The 16,070-nt window shown below is 38.8% G+C and overlaps 1 protein-coding gene across 3 annotated transcripts in view; it reads left to right on the forward strand.

Annotated features, from left to right (window-relative positions):
• The first annotated feature begins 3,305 nt into the window (after nucleotides 1–3,305).
• Nucleotides 3,306–16,070, forward strand: part of LOC108619498 (uncharacterized) — a 37,053-nt gene continuing 24,288 nt past the window's right edge. For all 3 annotated transcript variants that reach the window (XM_018016112.2, XM_018016113.2, XM_089475001.1), the window contains exon 1: nucleotides 3,306–3,650. The gene's annotated coding sequence lies outside the window, so the exon portion shown is untranslated. The remainder of the gene's footprint in view (nucleotides 3,651–16,070) is intronic.

Consider the following 16,070-nt stretch of genomic DNA (forward strand, 5'->3'; position numbering starts at 1 on the left):
GGGAAACAAAGGAAATCGTTGAATGAAAGATGAATTTCCTCGCTTAAAGGAATCGCAGTGCAGAGTTTAGCTTTTATATCTTTCATTTGTCAGTTAGTTGTCAGTCCATCCATCAATCAGTCAGCCAATCAGCTACTGAATTAGCTAGGTAATCAATCAGACAGCCAAAGCTCCATCAGCCAACTGTGTAGCCCATCAGGCAGTGGATTATTCAAGCAGTTAACGCTGTCAATCAATCAGAAATTTAATGCATTGATTCAACAATCAGTCAATCAGTTACTTTCATCAATCAGTCAATCGATTGCTCAGTCATTAGTCAGCCCATAGTCGATATATATAGACTGCAATGAATAAACAAATAATATACTCAATCAATCAATTAATTATGCACTCAGTCAGTCAATCTGTCTCAGAATTAAATAGTTCTAGTTCGACAGTCGAGTGATCAGGTGCTCAAACAGTCGTCCAGTCAGTCAGTCCATCAGTAGATATATTAAGCTACCAATAAGTCAGCTAAATAGTTATTCTAATGAGGTTTTCAGTCAAACAATCAATCAGTTATTCACTCAATCTATACATCCATCAATTGTACACCCAGCCAGTCCATTAAATAGATCTATCAATTGTTATATTGAGCAGACAATTAGTCAGCTGAAAAGTATCTTTACCAGTGGGCCAGTCAATCAATCAATTATTCACTCAGCCAGTCAGTCTATTAGGGAATTGATGGATCAGTCAGTCCATCAGTTGATAGATTAAACTAACAATTAGTCAGGTCAACAGTATCCTAATCAGTTGGCCAGTCAATCAAATAAAATATTTATTCACTCACTCAATCAATCAATCAATTATGCAGTCAATCTGTTAATCTAAGCATTACATTTTTAGATCTAGTTAGGCAATCGCTATCGACTATATCAGTCAGATCATCATCAGTCCAACAAGTAGTCCGTCAGGCACTAGGCCAGTCAATCAATCAATCCATTAAGCACTCGGCCTGTCAATCTGAGAGTCAATTATCTACATGCGCTCTATTCATTCTGGCCATCAATCACTCGTTAAATCAATCAGCTAGCCAGTTAGTCAATCGTCAGTTTGTCACTCTATATACATATGCATATCATATCATATATATATGCATATGCATATATATGCATATGCATGTATATGTATATGAATCTGAGCATTGCAGGTACTACATGTGTATTGAGTGGACGGAGCACAGTTGCCATGCAGAGAGCACTTTACGGGCAAAATGCGCAGAGTAATTTCGCCACCCTGTGCGACACCCTGTGCGAGTGGGGGAGGGGGAGGGGGTAGTGGGGTAGGAGGTGGAGCACTTCAGCTGGCATCAATCTGAGCACAAGAGCTGCCCACAATGCGACGGTCGAGTATGCGAGTATGTGTGTGTGTGTGTGTGCGAGTGTGTGTGTGGCTGACACATTAAAGTGCGGCTTTAAATTATGATGCGTGGCATCCACAGATGCCTCGTCGCACTCACGGGAAGGCAAAGTTTTTTTTGTTCTTGTTGTTTTTGTTCATTTTTTCTTTTTGCCCATGCCACGTACGGCACATAGGGAAATGTATTTTTGCATCCCGGTCAGCCAGGCGGGAGCTGAATGCTTAACATCGTTTAACGTTTCACGCTGCCATTAGTGGTGCCACTGCCACTGCCACACCCACACCCACACCCACTCGCACACCCACTCTCACGCCCACTTGCATCGGCCTGTTTGTACTCTTAGTCAAAACGAGATGTGTGTGCCCTGCATTCGCAATTGCATGGTAATCGAATTATCTGGCAACTCTGCATCGGCTTGCCTCTTCTTCTTCTTCTTCTTGCCAAAATGGGGGCAATCGGGCGTCCAGCCATTGAACGGCCTGTGGAATTGTGCAGGCGGCTTTGGGCGATCGACCCTAAAAGCAGTGCAGCAGGCAATGCACCCTACAATCCATCAATGGGGCATATTGGTTGCGACATTTAGATGGAGGAGACGTCTGATATAAGGATTCGGATTCGAATTCGACGGATTGTAATGCTATTTACGAGAGATGGGCACAAAATAAAATGGATTAAATAAACAGTTAAGGTACAATTTATAAGAAATTCATGGAATTAAATAAAAAATGAAAAGATATAAGGCTCAAACTACGTGAGTTCATGATAGTAATAGTAAGAATATACAAATTAGAGAAGTCAAAAAGGTACTAGGTACAACAAATATGAATGTAAAGGTAAAATATATGAGGTAAAGTTATGTATTTATTGCAAGTAATAGCAATAATCTATAAAAGGAAATTTACAATATAATAATATAATTAAAAATATAATAATATTAATATTACTTAATTATAATAATAATAATAAATAAACAAGCTCAAGATAAGGTACAAAGCTTAATATACCCAGTGTAAAATTCAATGATTAGTGTACAACTCATAAGGAGAAGATTATAAACGTTTTTAAAAAACATAAAAGCATCAACATGAAATTATCTAGTCCTTCTCCAGACTTCGTTTGCCTAAACATTCGCATAGGGTATGCGGGAGTCGTGCATGCAGCGCCTGGCAATGCCAATGCCTATGCCTCACTCATGCGGCATTATGACAGGCGAATGTGTAACACAATTAAGGCGAACCAAATGGAGCATAGTCGAACAGGAGAGTAAATGCATGGGAGGAAAGGGAGTGAGAGTGTGTGGGGGAAGAGTGGGCTAAATGGGGTTGCATCGGTTGTGTTGGTGCTGTGTGGTGTGGTGTAAATTATATTTGGGCTTAATGCGATTGGAATGCAGTGGGCTGACTGGCTGACGGGCTGAAAGCTGGTCAGACACGCCCAAACCTCAAATGCAGTGTCAAATTAATCAATTTCGCATATACCGCTACAATCGGAAGACGGTCTGGTGTCGACCCCAATAAAATGCAGTCAAAAACTTGCTCAGCAGTTTGACTTTCACATAGAGGTTAAAAACTAACATCAGCAGCACTAGCAGCAGCAGCAACAGCAACAAGAAGCGGCAGTCGGTGCAAGACAGCGAGCAGGCAGGAAGAGGAGCAACAACAACGGACAAAATGTGCAGTCAACAATGCTCACATACACGCACACACACACACGCACACATGCATGCAGACGAGTACTCACTCACTCACTCGCTCACTCTGGCACACACATACGCACACAGCGACACAATAGTTTGCGAGGAGCTTTGGCGTCGCTGCTGCCGCTGCTGTTGCTGCTGCGCCGTTGCTGCGCTGCTACTGCTGCTGCTCCTGTTGTTGTTCAGCTGAGTGAGTGATAAGTTCAGTTGGCGTTTGGCAGGCGCCCTGAACGGTTTGAAGTGTGTTCGCATTAAGCTCTCGGCGAATTCGGCAAAAGACAGCTCAAAGCGAAAGCGAATTGCGATCTAGTTTATTATTGTTATATTTTTTGCTCTTTTTTTTCGGTGCGTGCGAGGGTGTGTAAGTGTGTAGTAGTACGCCTGTGTGAACGTGTATGTGTGCGTGTGTGTGTGTGTGTGTATGTGTGCGTGTTATTGTACTTAGCAAACGCGCGCCAATTCAAACAAATTTCGTGGTGTTTGTCTTGCCGTTACTTCAGCTATCGTTGCTGCTGTGCCGCAAAGCATGCAGTTAAATTCTCAGCTGTTTGGGTAAGTGCCTAATGCTGTTGTTGTTCTTATTGCTGCCTCTGTTACTGTTGCTGTTGCTGTTGCTGTAAATAGCTATCGCTTAAAGGCCCGCCTGATTTATGATGAATATCTGGCAAATATATGCTTGTCTGCGTGCGTGTGTGCGTGTGTCTTGTTGTTATTCCTTGTTGTTCTTTGCTGTTGTTATTTGTTTGTTGCCTTAGTTTTTAGTGAGTGCTTTCCATTATGTAAGTAGAATCGCCGCTGGCTCTGTTACCAGGCAGCCATTCCGTTAGCGGCATAAATAATGTATTTCCTTTTAGTGTCGCTCATGTGCCCAATTTGAATTCATTTACAATTTCCAATTGGACAACACATGCTATGAAAGTCTCAGCAAAAGCAATGCAAAGTTTAATGTGGCGTACTTAAAAGAATCAAGAAAATATGTGAACAGAGCCCGACTGATCTGTAATGACGCCATTTAAAAGTCTTACGATATTGGCAATCATCGTAAGAAAAACGATATTTGTATAGCATACTTATATGGGCAAATAAGAGATTATTATATATATTTATACATTATTTTATTTTAGATACATTATTTAATTGTTATATTATTATTGTTATGAAATTTCTGTAGTGTGTACTGTAAATAATTGTGTTTTTATGTTCAACTTGTTAAGCTGCCAATTAAGTAGTAAAAAACCTGTTTAAATAATATAAAAAAAAAAATAAATAAAAGATACATTATTTGAGACAGTTTAAATAAAATTATTTTATATATATTATTTTATATTTTATATAAAAAAATTATTTTATATATAAAAGTAACAAAATTTAACTTTGTGAAAATTTGTTTTTAAATGCTCAACTAGCCATTCTTTTATGTATAATTAAAAGCAAACTAGAGAAATCCGCTGAGGGTAAACATAGAATCTAAGATAGCTACAATGTTAAAGTGAAGAACTTGTTTTCATTACCCTTAAGGGAAGAGAACAAAGTTTAAAACTGTAAAGCTTATGACTTCAATGACATCATGGAAGCTTAGCCTCTTTTTTTTTTTCATTTTGCCTTAGCCAGTTTAGAGTTGGTTTTGAACAGCTTCTGATGTTGTCATTGCCAACAGTTGCCCGTCCCTCCATGCTCAGCTCTACATGCCTTACCCCCCACACTGTTTCTGTAACCCACTTTTTTCACAATTCTACATTTTTCATGCTGTTTTCTATTAGCAAATGAGGCGCAAACGAGACGAGCAAATGCAGTGAATAGCCCCAATGTGTATGTGTGCGTGTGAGCGCGTGTGTGTGTGTATGTGTGTGCCATTACTTAACACCTACAAGCTGCCATCCGTCTGCACGCTATTACACGATTACAGCAACAACAACCCCCAAAAGACGTTGCCCAGGTCAGCGGGCCCCCAACCTGTGGGTTTGAGTCTATGCTTCGAGTATTAGTCATGGCTCACTGTTTGCCTTTTGTTATTGCATGCTAATTTCTTTCTATTTCTATTAGCCTGCTATCTCCCTTGCACTCACACACACACACACACACCCTTTCGCTCTAGTTGCCCCAAAGTATGCAGTAAAATGTGTAATCGCATTTAACGTTTACTATCAAGACAGGCCAAAAGGAAATAAAACGAAAGTGTAACCACAGTGCCGACCAGCTAAGGTGGCCAGCCACCTCACCTCACCTCACTCATTTGCTCTCTCGCTCTCGCTCGTTGTCTGTCGCAGTTAGCATCGTTTCGTTATTCCCACAAAGTGCAGCTATTATAGAATTCTCTATACACTTGCGTAAGCCACAAAAACAAGTGCGAACCATTTGAATGCAGAAATGGTATTCAAGAAATTATTTACATACATATGTACATATGTTTATATACATATATATTTCATTTATAGCATATATTTATATACATGCATGCTTTTCTACTGCCAAACGTTTCACTATGCATAACATATTTTATCATGCCATCGGTTAGGGTATAAATGAGAAAAAGAAGAAGTGAGCAGCGACAGCCAAGCCTGAGCACCTGCCCGCAAGCTGGCCTAAATTGGCAGACGAGTGACTCGGCTACAATGTACAATACATAATGAAAACAGAACACAGACAGCTCACACAGGCACACAAAGAGAAACTGATTTACTTGGCTGCAAGCAAAAGCCAGTCTGCCCGCTTATCAAAAGCTGACGATCGAAAGCAACGCCGACAATTTTTTGTTCCATTTTCTGCTTTCTGTCCGTCTCTTTGTCTCTTCCTTTGGCTTGACTCAGCTCGGCACCCTGTCATGGCAGATATATGTGTGTTTGTATGTGAGTATGTGTCTGTATGAGCAATGAAAACGTTTGCCCATTCACATAAATTATAATGACTTAGAAACTTTTTTGTCTCCATTTTTTTTTACAAAAATTTAAGCTATTTTCATCTGCCCACACATACATACATAAACGTGTGTATTTATATAAGGTCATGGCAATTGATTTAGTCTTTCTGCTTAGCTCCAGTTAAAACTCCAGTTGAATTCTTTATTAGCTTCAATAACTTTTGCTGCAGCGAGTGCAACTGAACAGAAGTTCATCTCACTCACACTCACACACGCACACAGAACTCAAGTTTGCTGCACTCTTCGCTTTTTGCTATAGCTCCAACTGTAACAAATGTTCCACTCCCATAAACTTTTCAGTGCAGTGCTGATTTCCATAACTAATAGCGAAAGCAAAGTTTGACTAGAGCGTGCATTAGTTCTCCCACTCGCTCACTCAGAGCTTTGTCTGTAATCTTCCATCATCGAGCAAGGGCATAGACAAAGTCTGATTGGAAGTTTTAAAGTTTCCATTTGTGAGCAAAACATTTATCGCATTTATGCATTCATGTTTCACTTTTTCCTTTTTAAGCTCTTCTGTTTAACTGAAGTTAGGCAAATTCTTTCATTGCTTCCATAAGTTCTGCTTCAATGAGAGTAGCTTAACGAAAGTTTGCCTCACTTACACACACACACACTACTCAAGTTTGCTGCACTGTTCTATTCCTTATTTAACTCTAATTGCGAAATGAATGAGATTGCCTGTCCCACTCCCACACACATTACATTTCATTTTCATACCCAATATCAGAAGTGAGCTTGTAAGAGAAAGAGAGAGAAAGAGATAGGAGCATAACTAGCGCGTGCATCATTGCTCTCGCTCACTCACTCACTCTTGATCGACTACCAGCACAGGCTCAGTCTGATTGGTCGTTTTTTTTTATACCCTGAACCCATTTTCAATGGGAAATCAGGGTATAATGGTTTTGTTGAAATGTATGTAACAGGCAGAAGGAGGCGTGGCAGACCCCACAAAGTATATATATTCTTGATCAGGGCGACGAGCTGAGTTGATTTGGCCCTGTCCGTCTGTCTGTCCGTCTGTCCGTCTGTCCGTCCGTCCGTCTGTCCGTCTGTCCGTCTGTCCGTATGTATGAACGCGTCGATTTCAGAAGATATAAGAGCTAGAGACTTCAAATTTTTTTTAAATGTCCGTAATTACAGCGCGCATATCAAGTTTTTCATTAAAAATCGATAACTCATCCCGATCTTTTTTTATCGATAAAAACCTTATCGAAAACCAGTTATAAAATTATATCTTCTACACCTTTATTGCTAGAGTCTCCAAATTTTTAATGTATGCTTATATGCAATTTATACAATTTCGGTTTTGGTTAAAATTTACCCCCCACCCTTAAATTCACCCCCTCACCATCACTTTTGTAAAAACCGTATTTCAAATACTAGAGACTTGTGCTTTGGCAATTACATGCATATTCATAACATGAATCATAATCTGAAAGTTTCATGAAGATCGTACGTCCATAAAAAAAGTTATTAATCAATAAGTTCTCATAGTAAGCGCTCACTGCCGTCCATGCGTGTTTATGCTTGTGTGTGTATATGTATGTAATTGTTTGTGTATGTGTGTGTGTGTGTATGTGTGTGTATGTATGTGTGTGTATGTATGCCTGTGTGTGCGTGCGTGCGTCCGTGTGTGTGTGTGTGTGTGTGTGTGTGTGTGTGTGTGCGTGTTTCTTGTGTAAGCTGAAAGACGCGAAAAATTATTGAAATAGCTATTACTCCAAGAGTTCAGGGGATCTCGTAGTCGAGCAGTCTCGACTAGAGCTTTCTTACTTGTTTTTTCAACTTCCATTTGTGAGCAAAATATGTTGCTTACCATTTAAAATTGAGCTGCTTATGGCACTTGTCATAATTACATTTAATATATATTTATGAAGCATAAAAGCGTATCTTCAGCTTTTTTTTTTTTTTAAATCGCAATTCATGGCTGAAAATTTTGATGTACTTCATTTTTGCATATGCGCTTACGTTTCCGTTTCCGCTTCCGTTGTGCTACTTAAGTAAATTGTATTAATGTAAGGTCAGCCTTCGCCTTTGCCTTCGCCTTGGACTGGCAAGCAGCCAAGCCCCCTCGTTGCTGGAGCCTCCCCTTGCTAACTGTTTGTGCTTGTAGTTTGTGGCCTCAACAAAAAAAAAAAAAAAAAAAAAAAAAACCTAAAAAAAAAACCCAACAACAATAACAAAACCCGAACAGCTATTAATATTCCGCCGTTTGTTTCTTATTGTTTCTCTTTCTTTTTTTGGTTAGCGCTACGTGAGGGGCCACAGTGAGGGCGGGGGGCGTGTCGTTTGTTGCGTTAAAAGGACGCAAGCATTGTGGGTGCCATTTTGGCGGCGATTCGGCGTTCGCTTCGCCTTGGCTGCCGAGTTCTTTGGGCCTTTGGACCAGCACAATTTATGAGGTCAATGAAATTGTTGTTATTGCTGTTCTTGTTGTTGCTGTTGTTTTTGCCTCCTTCCCGACCGTTGAAGCAAAAGCAATTGGGCACAGCCACGAAGACGACGACGGCGGCGACGTCGCACAATAAACCGCGCTACAACTTATAACAGCTCAAGCACCCTAAGCCCCTCTCTCTCTCTCGGTCCTCCTCTCCCTCTCTCTCACTCTGCGGTAGTCTGCGCGTTTTGCCAATGTCATTGGGGCTAATAGCGCTAGGAGGAGTTGGTTAGTCCGAGCGATACTTTGTATACATTTTATAGTTAACAAGGGCACATTAGAAAAGGTTCTCTATAGATGCTCTATAAATAGCTCTTGCGTAGCCCAAATCAATTTGTGCCATCATTCAGCAGCCAATCCGTCACTACACTGAAGCGTAGAGGGTATGCGACTGGTCGTGCCCTCACGTCTAACAGTTCTCTTTTTTTGGCATTCTGTTCGTCATTTTGTATTTATTTATTTATTTTTTTGTTTTTTTTTTTTTTGGTTTAGTTTTAGCGCACTGGAAAGTTATGTGTCGTGGGGAAGTGTACGGGGAGGGGGAAGAATATTTAGAGGAGGTCGTCGCTTAGCTAAGGGCTGGCGTTTCTTTTAGCCGCTTTCAGCTTACTTACTCCCATCGCAAGGACTGCCTTTTAGCTGCTTGTCAGCTTGTTATCGATTTTCAATGCGGTTACCAAATCTCCTGCCTCGGGGTCTGCGGAGGCTGTGGCTAAAAGTGACTAAACGGCTTAAAGCAGCTGTCATCACTCAATGCAACTTAAGCCAAGTTGGAGTCAGAGCCAGAGACAGAGTCAGAGTTGGAGTTAGGTCAGAATCAGAGCCAGAGGTAGAGGTAGAGGCAGAGGCAGAGGTAGAGGTAGAGCCAGAGGTAGAGGTAGAGGTAGAGGCAGAGGTAGAGGTAGAGGCAGAGGCAGAGGTAGAGGTAGAGGTAGAGGTAGAGGTGGAGGTAGAGGCACCATACTCAGAATATAGTTGAAGCACATATGTCTAACACATCTTTTAGCCTGGTATTCGGCTATTCAATAAGCTTTGCTTGACAAAAATGAGGAAAGCGCTTTAAGCAATTCACTTTACATATGTATACTCAGTCACATGCAAATATATTTGATAAATATTTAATGAGTGTATTCACTGTAAGCATAATACTCACTACAAGAAAAACACCAGCATTAGTTAAAAACAAGGACGTATTTTCAATAAAGCCGTTCTATGCGATTCTCCTGAAATAAATTAGGACTCATAATATATGCATATGTGGCTTAGCATATGTTTGTGCAAATTTTACTTCTATGAGGTAGTTGTATATTGTTCTAAAGGCAACGCCTCTCGATTCGCTTCTCATTAATTGAAGTCAACCTCTCGGGCGTCGCTGCTTTTGTTTTCTGATGATAGACCGCGACGAAGTTGAACTTCCATTTCGCTAAAAATTAAAGCATGTATGTATTTTTAAATAATTGCCTCTTCTATGCGATTCTCATGTATGCCAGACATACTGCCGCAATCTAATTTATGCGCCCTCTAATTTATTTACATTCTTCTTCCTATTTTCCTTTCTGTATGTGTATATGTAGAGCTATATATGTACATATATGTAGGTGTATATGTATGTGTTTCTCAGTCTCAGTCCCAGTCTTGGTCTCTTCCTGCCTCTAGGAACTCATTGTGCGTGTTTATTTGAACTTTTCTCTAAGCATATTCTTAGAGTACATATATATCTCTATATATAAATATATGTACACACATACATTTGCATATGTTAAGATGTATAACTGATATTTCAGCGTTATCAGCTTATATAGATTTATTGATAATTGACTTCTGTGATGAATAATTTATAAATATCTATGTGAATATGAACATGACCTTTTTCTATACCCTGTACACATTTAAAATCCAAATTCTGGCTGAAGGGGCTGTGAGACCCTATAAGGTAGGTATTTATATTTTGATCCCGCCATGGCCGTCTGTCCTTCCGCATGCGATATCCCATAACCCATATCTTCTTATTATTTTTTCATATCCCATACCTTCATATTGTATCCTGATTATAGTAGAGAGTTGTTCTTTGGCAAATAGACCATGTCCCAACCCTGCCTATATTGCAGACCAATAGCAGTCGCTGTGCAAATGAATGTGATGGGTATCTGTTAGTCGAACACTCCAGAATAGAGCTTCTCTTCTCTCTTCTTCTATGTAGGTGTATAAAGGTGTTTATTTGTTTGTAATTGTATTCATATTCGTTTAGCCTGTTGGCTGTAGTCTAATATACAAGTATTTAAATCTATATGCATACATATACATATATTTATATATAGTTATAAACACACACACACACACATACACACAACTAAATGCGGCTGTAGCGAAGCGAAGTTTATCATTGAACTACATCAATATTGACGGCCGAGGGGTGTAACACTTGCGTGTGTGTGTGTGTGTGCGTGTGTGTGTGTGTTTGTGTGTTACTATATATGCGTATGTGTGTGTGCCCTCTGTCAAGCTAAATGGCAATGCCAGATGCTGTTACGAGCTCCATTGGCGCAGCAGCGTCCAGGTGCCAGCGTCTAAATTGCCAAAGCAATGTCTCTATAAATACACACACACACACACACACACACACAGTCGTACCTGTACACGTATTCGTTGGCTATGTTTAAATCAAGGTTGTCACCGTGATAATTTTAGTTGGTTTCATTCAATTCAATATTGAAATGAAACCAGTTTAATCAAATGTGAAACAATCCAGGGTGCGGTTATGGGGGTGGAATCGTGGTTGGGGGATACTACATACGCATAAATATATGTATACTATATATATATATATTCATATGAGACCTGAAAGTGACCAATAATTGACCACTTTAATATTCAAATTGTGTTTTAGCCTCATAATGTGAAGCAAATTTATGATGAAACTAGAGGTAATTAAATTGTATTATTCAGAGGGTTGGCTATATACGTATATGGAAATTGTATGTGATATATGTATCCATACAGTTGTAGTCAGTGTTACAAAACACAATATATTAATCAAATGATATTGTACTTTTTCCCTGGGGAAATAAAATTATGTCCAATATTTGTTGATAATAGAATGTAAAGAAGGAAATTTTACGAAATACAGCTATATGCATTCAGAATCAATATGTTTTAAATGTGCTTAGATAGATAAAGTCGGCTGTGCTGAGTGGAAAAATATTTGAGAACAGTAATCATATAAGAAAGCTCTAGTCGATATTGCTGGACTAAAAGATCTCCTGAAGCCTTCAAGGGACTAAGATTCATAAGATTCCGCAAAAACAGATGGACTGAGCTGAATCGACTCAGCACGCCGCTCTAAGCTAAACTATATATACTTTATGGAGCTATGAAACGCTTCCTTTTGTGTGTAACATACATTTTAGCAATATCATTACAGCTGGACTATCCTTTAGCAACAATTCAGATTTGTTCTTTCTTAAATGTTTAATGTTGAATTAAATAAATAAAATCGATTTTTAAAATGTGTATGGGCGTGGTCGTACGCCATAAACTAAAAGCCACAACATTATATGGCACAGCCACGCCCACACACAATTTTAAAAATCGATTCTCTCAGTTCAGCATTAAAGTTTAAACAATACCGCGTGGCTAATAAAGGACTAAACACTATCAACTGGGTTAAATATATGTATATGGATATACACATAAATGTTATATGTATAATATATATTGGATTTTCTATTATACTTGATTTTTTGTATATTTAAAACCAATATTTGACTAAATGATATATTATTCCTGTGCAAACGAATTTAACAGACAGAAGTAGGCGTGGTCGTTCCTAGGGGTATATAGTACAACAGAATCCGGTTATAGCGACACCGCTTATAGCGTCCATACGGCTATTGCGATGAAAATTGTGGTCCCCAGATTAACTTATATGGTTATAGCGTCCTTCAGATATAACCACGGTTTCTTGACTGCCGTTATAACCAGATTCTACTGTATATAGATTAAAATGGGACGATTTTAGTGTATTTTCGTATTACAAACATATAAATAGTAGTGCAGTGTCCCAGTAACTTACTGCGCACACCCTGAACACAGCATCATGCATTACTATACTGCACTACCCTGCATTACATTGCCCTACACTAAGCCACATTGCACTACACTGTACTACTCTGCACTACACTGTAGTACATTGCACTACATTGCACTACACTGAATCACACTGCACTGTACTGAATAACACTGCACTACACTGATCTACACTGAATTACATTGCACTACACGGCACTACACAGCACTACATTACACTATACAGCACTACACAGCACTACACAGCACTACACAGCACTATACTGCACTACACTGCACTATACTGAATCACACTGCACTACATTGCACTACACTGCACTACACTGCACTACACTGCACTACACTGCACTACACTGCACTACACTGCACTACACTGCACTACACTGCACTACACTGCACTACACTGCACTACACAGCACTACACAGCACTACACAGCACTATATTGCACTACACTGCACTACACTGAATCACACTGCACTACACTGCCCTACAGTGCACTACACTGAACTACACCGAACTACACCACTCTACACTGCACTACACTGAAGCACACTGCACTACACTGAATTACATTACACTACACAGCACTATACTGGACTACACTGTCCTACAGGGCACTAAGCAGCACCATACTTCACTACACAACACTACACAGCACTACACGGCACTACACTGCATTACACCACACTGCACTACACATACAAAGTAGCATATATGTATGTATATTGTTAATTCAACTTAACCCAATGAAAATCTATTGGATCCCATAAAAGAATTTGTTTGCCTCGATTTTGCTTCGCATTTTATGGCCCAATTTGATATTCGTTTATTTGTCTTATGGCATATTGGCAAGCAAATAAATAAATATATATATATTTATAAGGATATGTGTATTTTGCTCGCATGTTGAATGTGTTGAATTGCCTTAGCATCCATCAACCGCTACTTTCAGTCGGGTAGCTCGCCCCAGAAAGTAGGCAATCAATTCAATGCATGCGAGCTACCCAATACGTATGTCCCCGAGGGCTGCTTTTACTCATATTGAAGTTGAGCAACGACAACAACAACACGAAGAAGAAGAAGACGAATCACAACAATAAACTGGAAAATAAAAATTTTGGAATACAACTTTTATTGAGCTCGCTATCGCTCTCTCACTCTTCCGCTCCCCACACCCACTCTCTCTCATTCTTTTTCGGTGTTTGTCATGGGGTATACCAAAACCTGCGATTTTATTCATCAGTTTCAGCGAATCGCAAACTACAAAATATCAATTATTTCTATGCCAATTTTGTTTTTATTGACATTCATTTTTGAGTACAGGGTATTTGTAGTTTATTTTCCACTGTTGCGGCCATTCGACTGCAAAATTTTGGCTTCGCTCTGCTTTATGCAGTCGACCGTAATGATAATATACATATGTCACTGTGTGTTAATACCCTGTACATGAAGTGAAAAACGGGTAGATTGCTGAACAGTCAGCTGGCATAGAGATAGAGCTGATAATCGATACTTTTTGAATACTTTGGTCGGACTGTGATCATGGGCAATAGCAGAACTCTTTTCCCTATGCTCGCTCCATTCCACTATAGGAAAAAAACCCCAAAATTTTGGCATAAATTCTAAAAATAGAGCTAGGATTTTTTTTTAATTCGTTTTATATTATTTATTATTGGAAAATAAAAAAAAGTATGAAAATTGATTAAAAAAAAAAAATAGTATTTATGCCAAAATTTCGGGTTTTTTTCCTATAGTGCATTCCCAGCTTTATAGAAATAACTGCCTGATCTCGTATCTAAATAACTCAGTTCATATTGAGCTCATATTGATGATGTTAATATATTTAAATGAAACTTTGGCTAGAGTTTAGTCGTGGATAGTCGGAAAACTCTTTCCCCTAAGTACACTTAACTCTTCCCCTTATATATATCTAAATATCTTACCTCGAATCGATGGTAGTTAAAGAGTCTACGTCCGAGACTATTGTCAACTGCTACAGGGCATCACATAGTCAGGCATATTTGGCTGCTAAGGTTTTATTACCCGTTCGCCTGCATATGGCATGTGGCATGTGGCATGCAGCATGTAGCATGTAGCATGTCCTTACCAAAATGTCAACTGACAACAAATCCAATTGCCAGTTACGGTCGTCAGCTTGTGGCACAGTTCGCTTTTTGATATACGAACGAGTATTCAATTTGAGTCGATGAAGTCATGACTGCCACAAAATGTTGCATTAAATTGCTGCCACAGGCACAGTCACAGTCACAGTTACAGCTACAGTTACAGTTACAGTTACAGGACTGGGCGCCAGCACAGCCTGGCAACGGGGAGCGGGAAGCGGGGGACGGGCAAGGGGCAACTGGCATCTGTTATCTGCCAGCCAGCTAAGCTCTGTTTACCTAGCAGTTAATCATTCAGCAGAGCATCCTTTGTGATTACCCCGAAAATTCATTCGTCATCCAAATTTATAACGAACCAAGTTTTGACAACATGTCAGCTGGCTGTTCGCTGTTGTTAAAAGTTGAAAATGTAAAACATATAAAATCAGATGATATACATATTTATATTTATATTTATATATATTTAAGCAGGGAATTTAATTCCCCTCAACCTGCAGCTGAGTTAACTTGGCTTAAACGTGCATGGCAACTTAAGATTTGGCTTACTTAGTATTCATAACTTGTAATTAATTAATTTACAGCTCAGTTATTGGATCTTGGCTTAACGTAACTCCTTTAACGCATTTCGGTATTGATTTTGAGGCACAAATTCAATTCGCAAATCGAGTTTAGCTCGATAACTAATTGAATTTGATTTTTATTTGCACACTTGCATTATTCTGTAGTTATTGATTAGCTAATCTCCACTGAGACGAGTAATTTTAATTAGTTTTGCTCAAATTTCAAAGGTAATCCGACATGGATGACGGAGCATTTACGTTGCAGGCATTAACGACTGTTGCAGAAATTCGATATGCAGCTAGATATGTCTGTATATACGTATACGTATATATATATATATATATATATATATATATATATATATGTATATAAATATAAATGTAAATTTGCTATTCACACTTTATTGCTCAGTCGTACTGCAATTTTCATATAAAAATTGGGCAACAAATTTTGGCGATAAGCAAAATATTTTTAAAACACTTTGAGTTGAATATCATAATTAACATATTGTTGGCAATAATTAAATCTTTTTTTTTAGAAAGAAAAATTAATTTACTATTGAAAAAAATAAACAGATTTTTTGTAGAATATATATGATACTATGTATATTTAAAATTTGAACTCTAGCTTTCAATCTTATAACCAATTTTCGATCAAATATTTAAACGATAACAAAAGGGAGCAGTTATCGATTTTTTGTAGTTTGAATTATAGTATATTGTAGTTTGCATTATTATATATTTTATAAGAACCTAGTTTCACCCCTATTATATTTTACGCATATTTTTGTACTCATTCACTAAACTGAATTGAGTATATTGGTTTTGTGCTATGTCTGTCCGTC

This window comes from Drosophila arizonae, chromosome X (assembly GCF_054131065.1).
Source record: "Drosophila arizonae isolate 15081-1271.41 chromosome X, UAZ_ARI_1.0, whole genome shotgun sequence".
Lineage (NCBI taxonomy): Eukaryota > Metazoa > Arthropoda > Insecta > Diptera > Drosophilidae > Drosophila > Drosophila arizonae.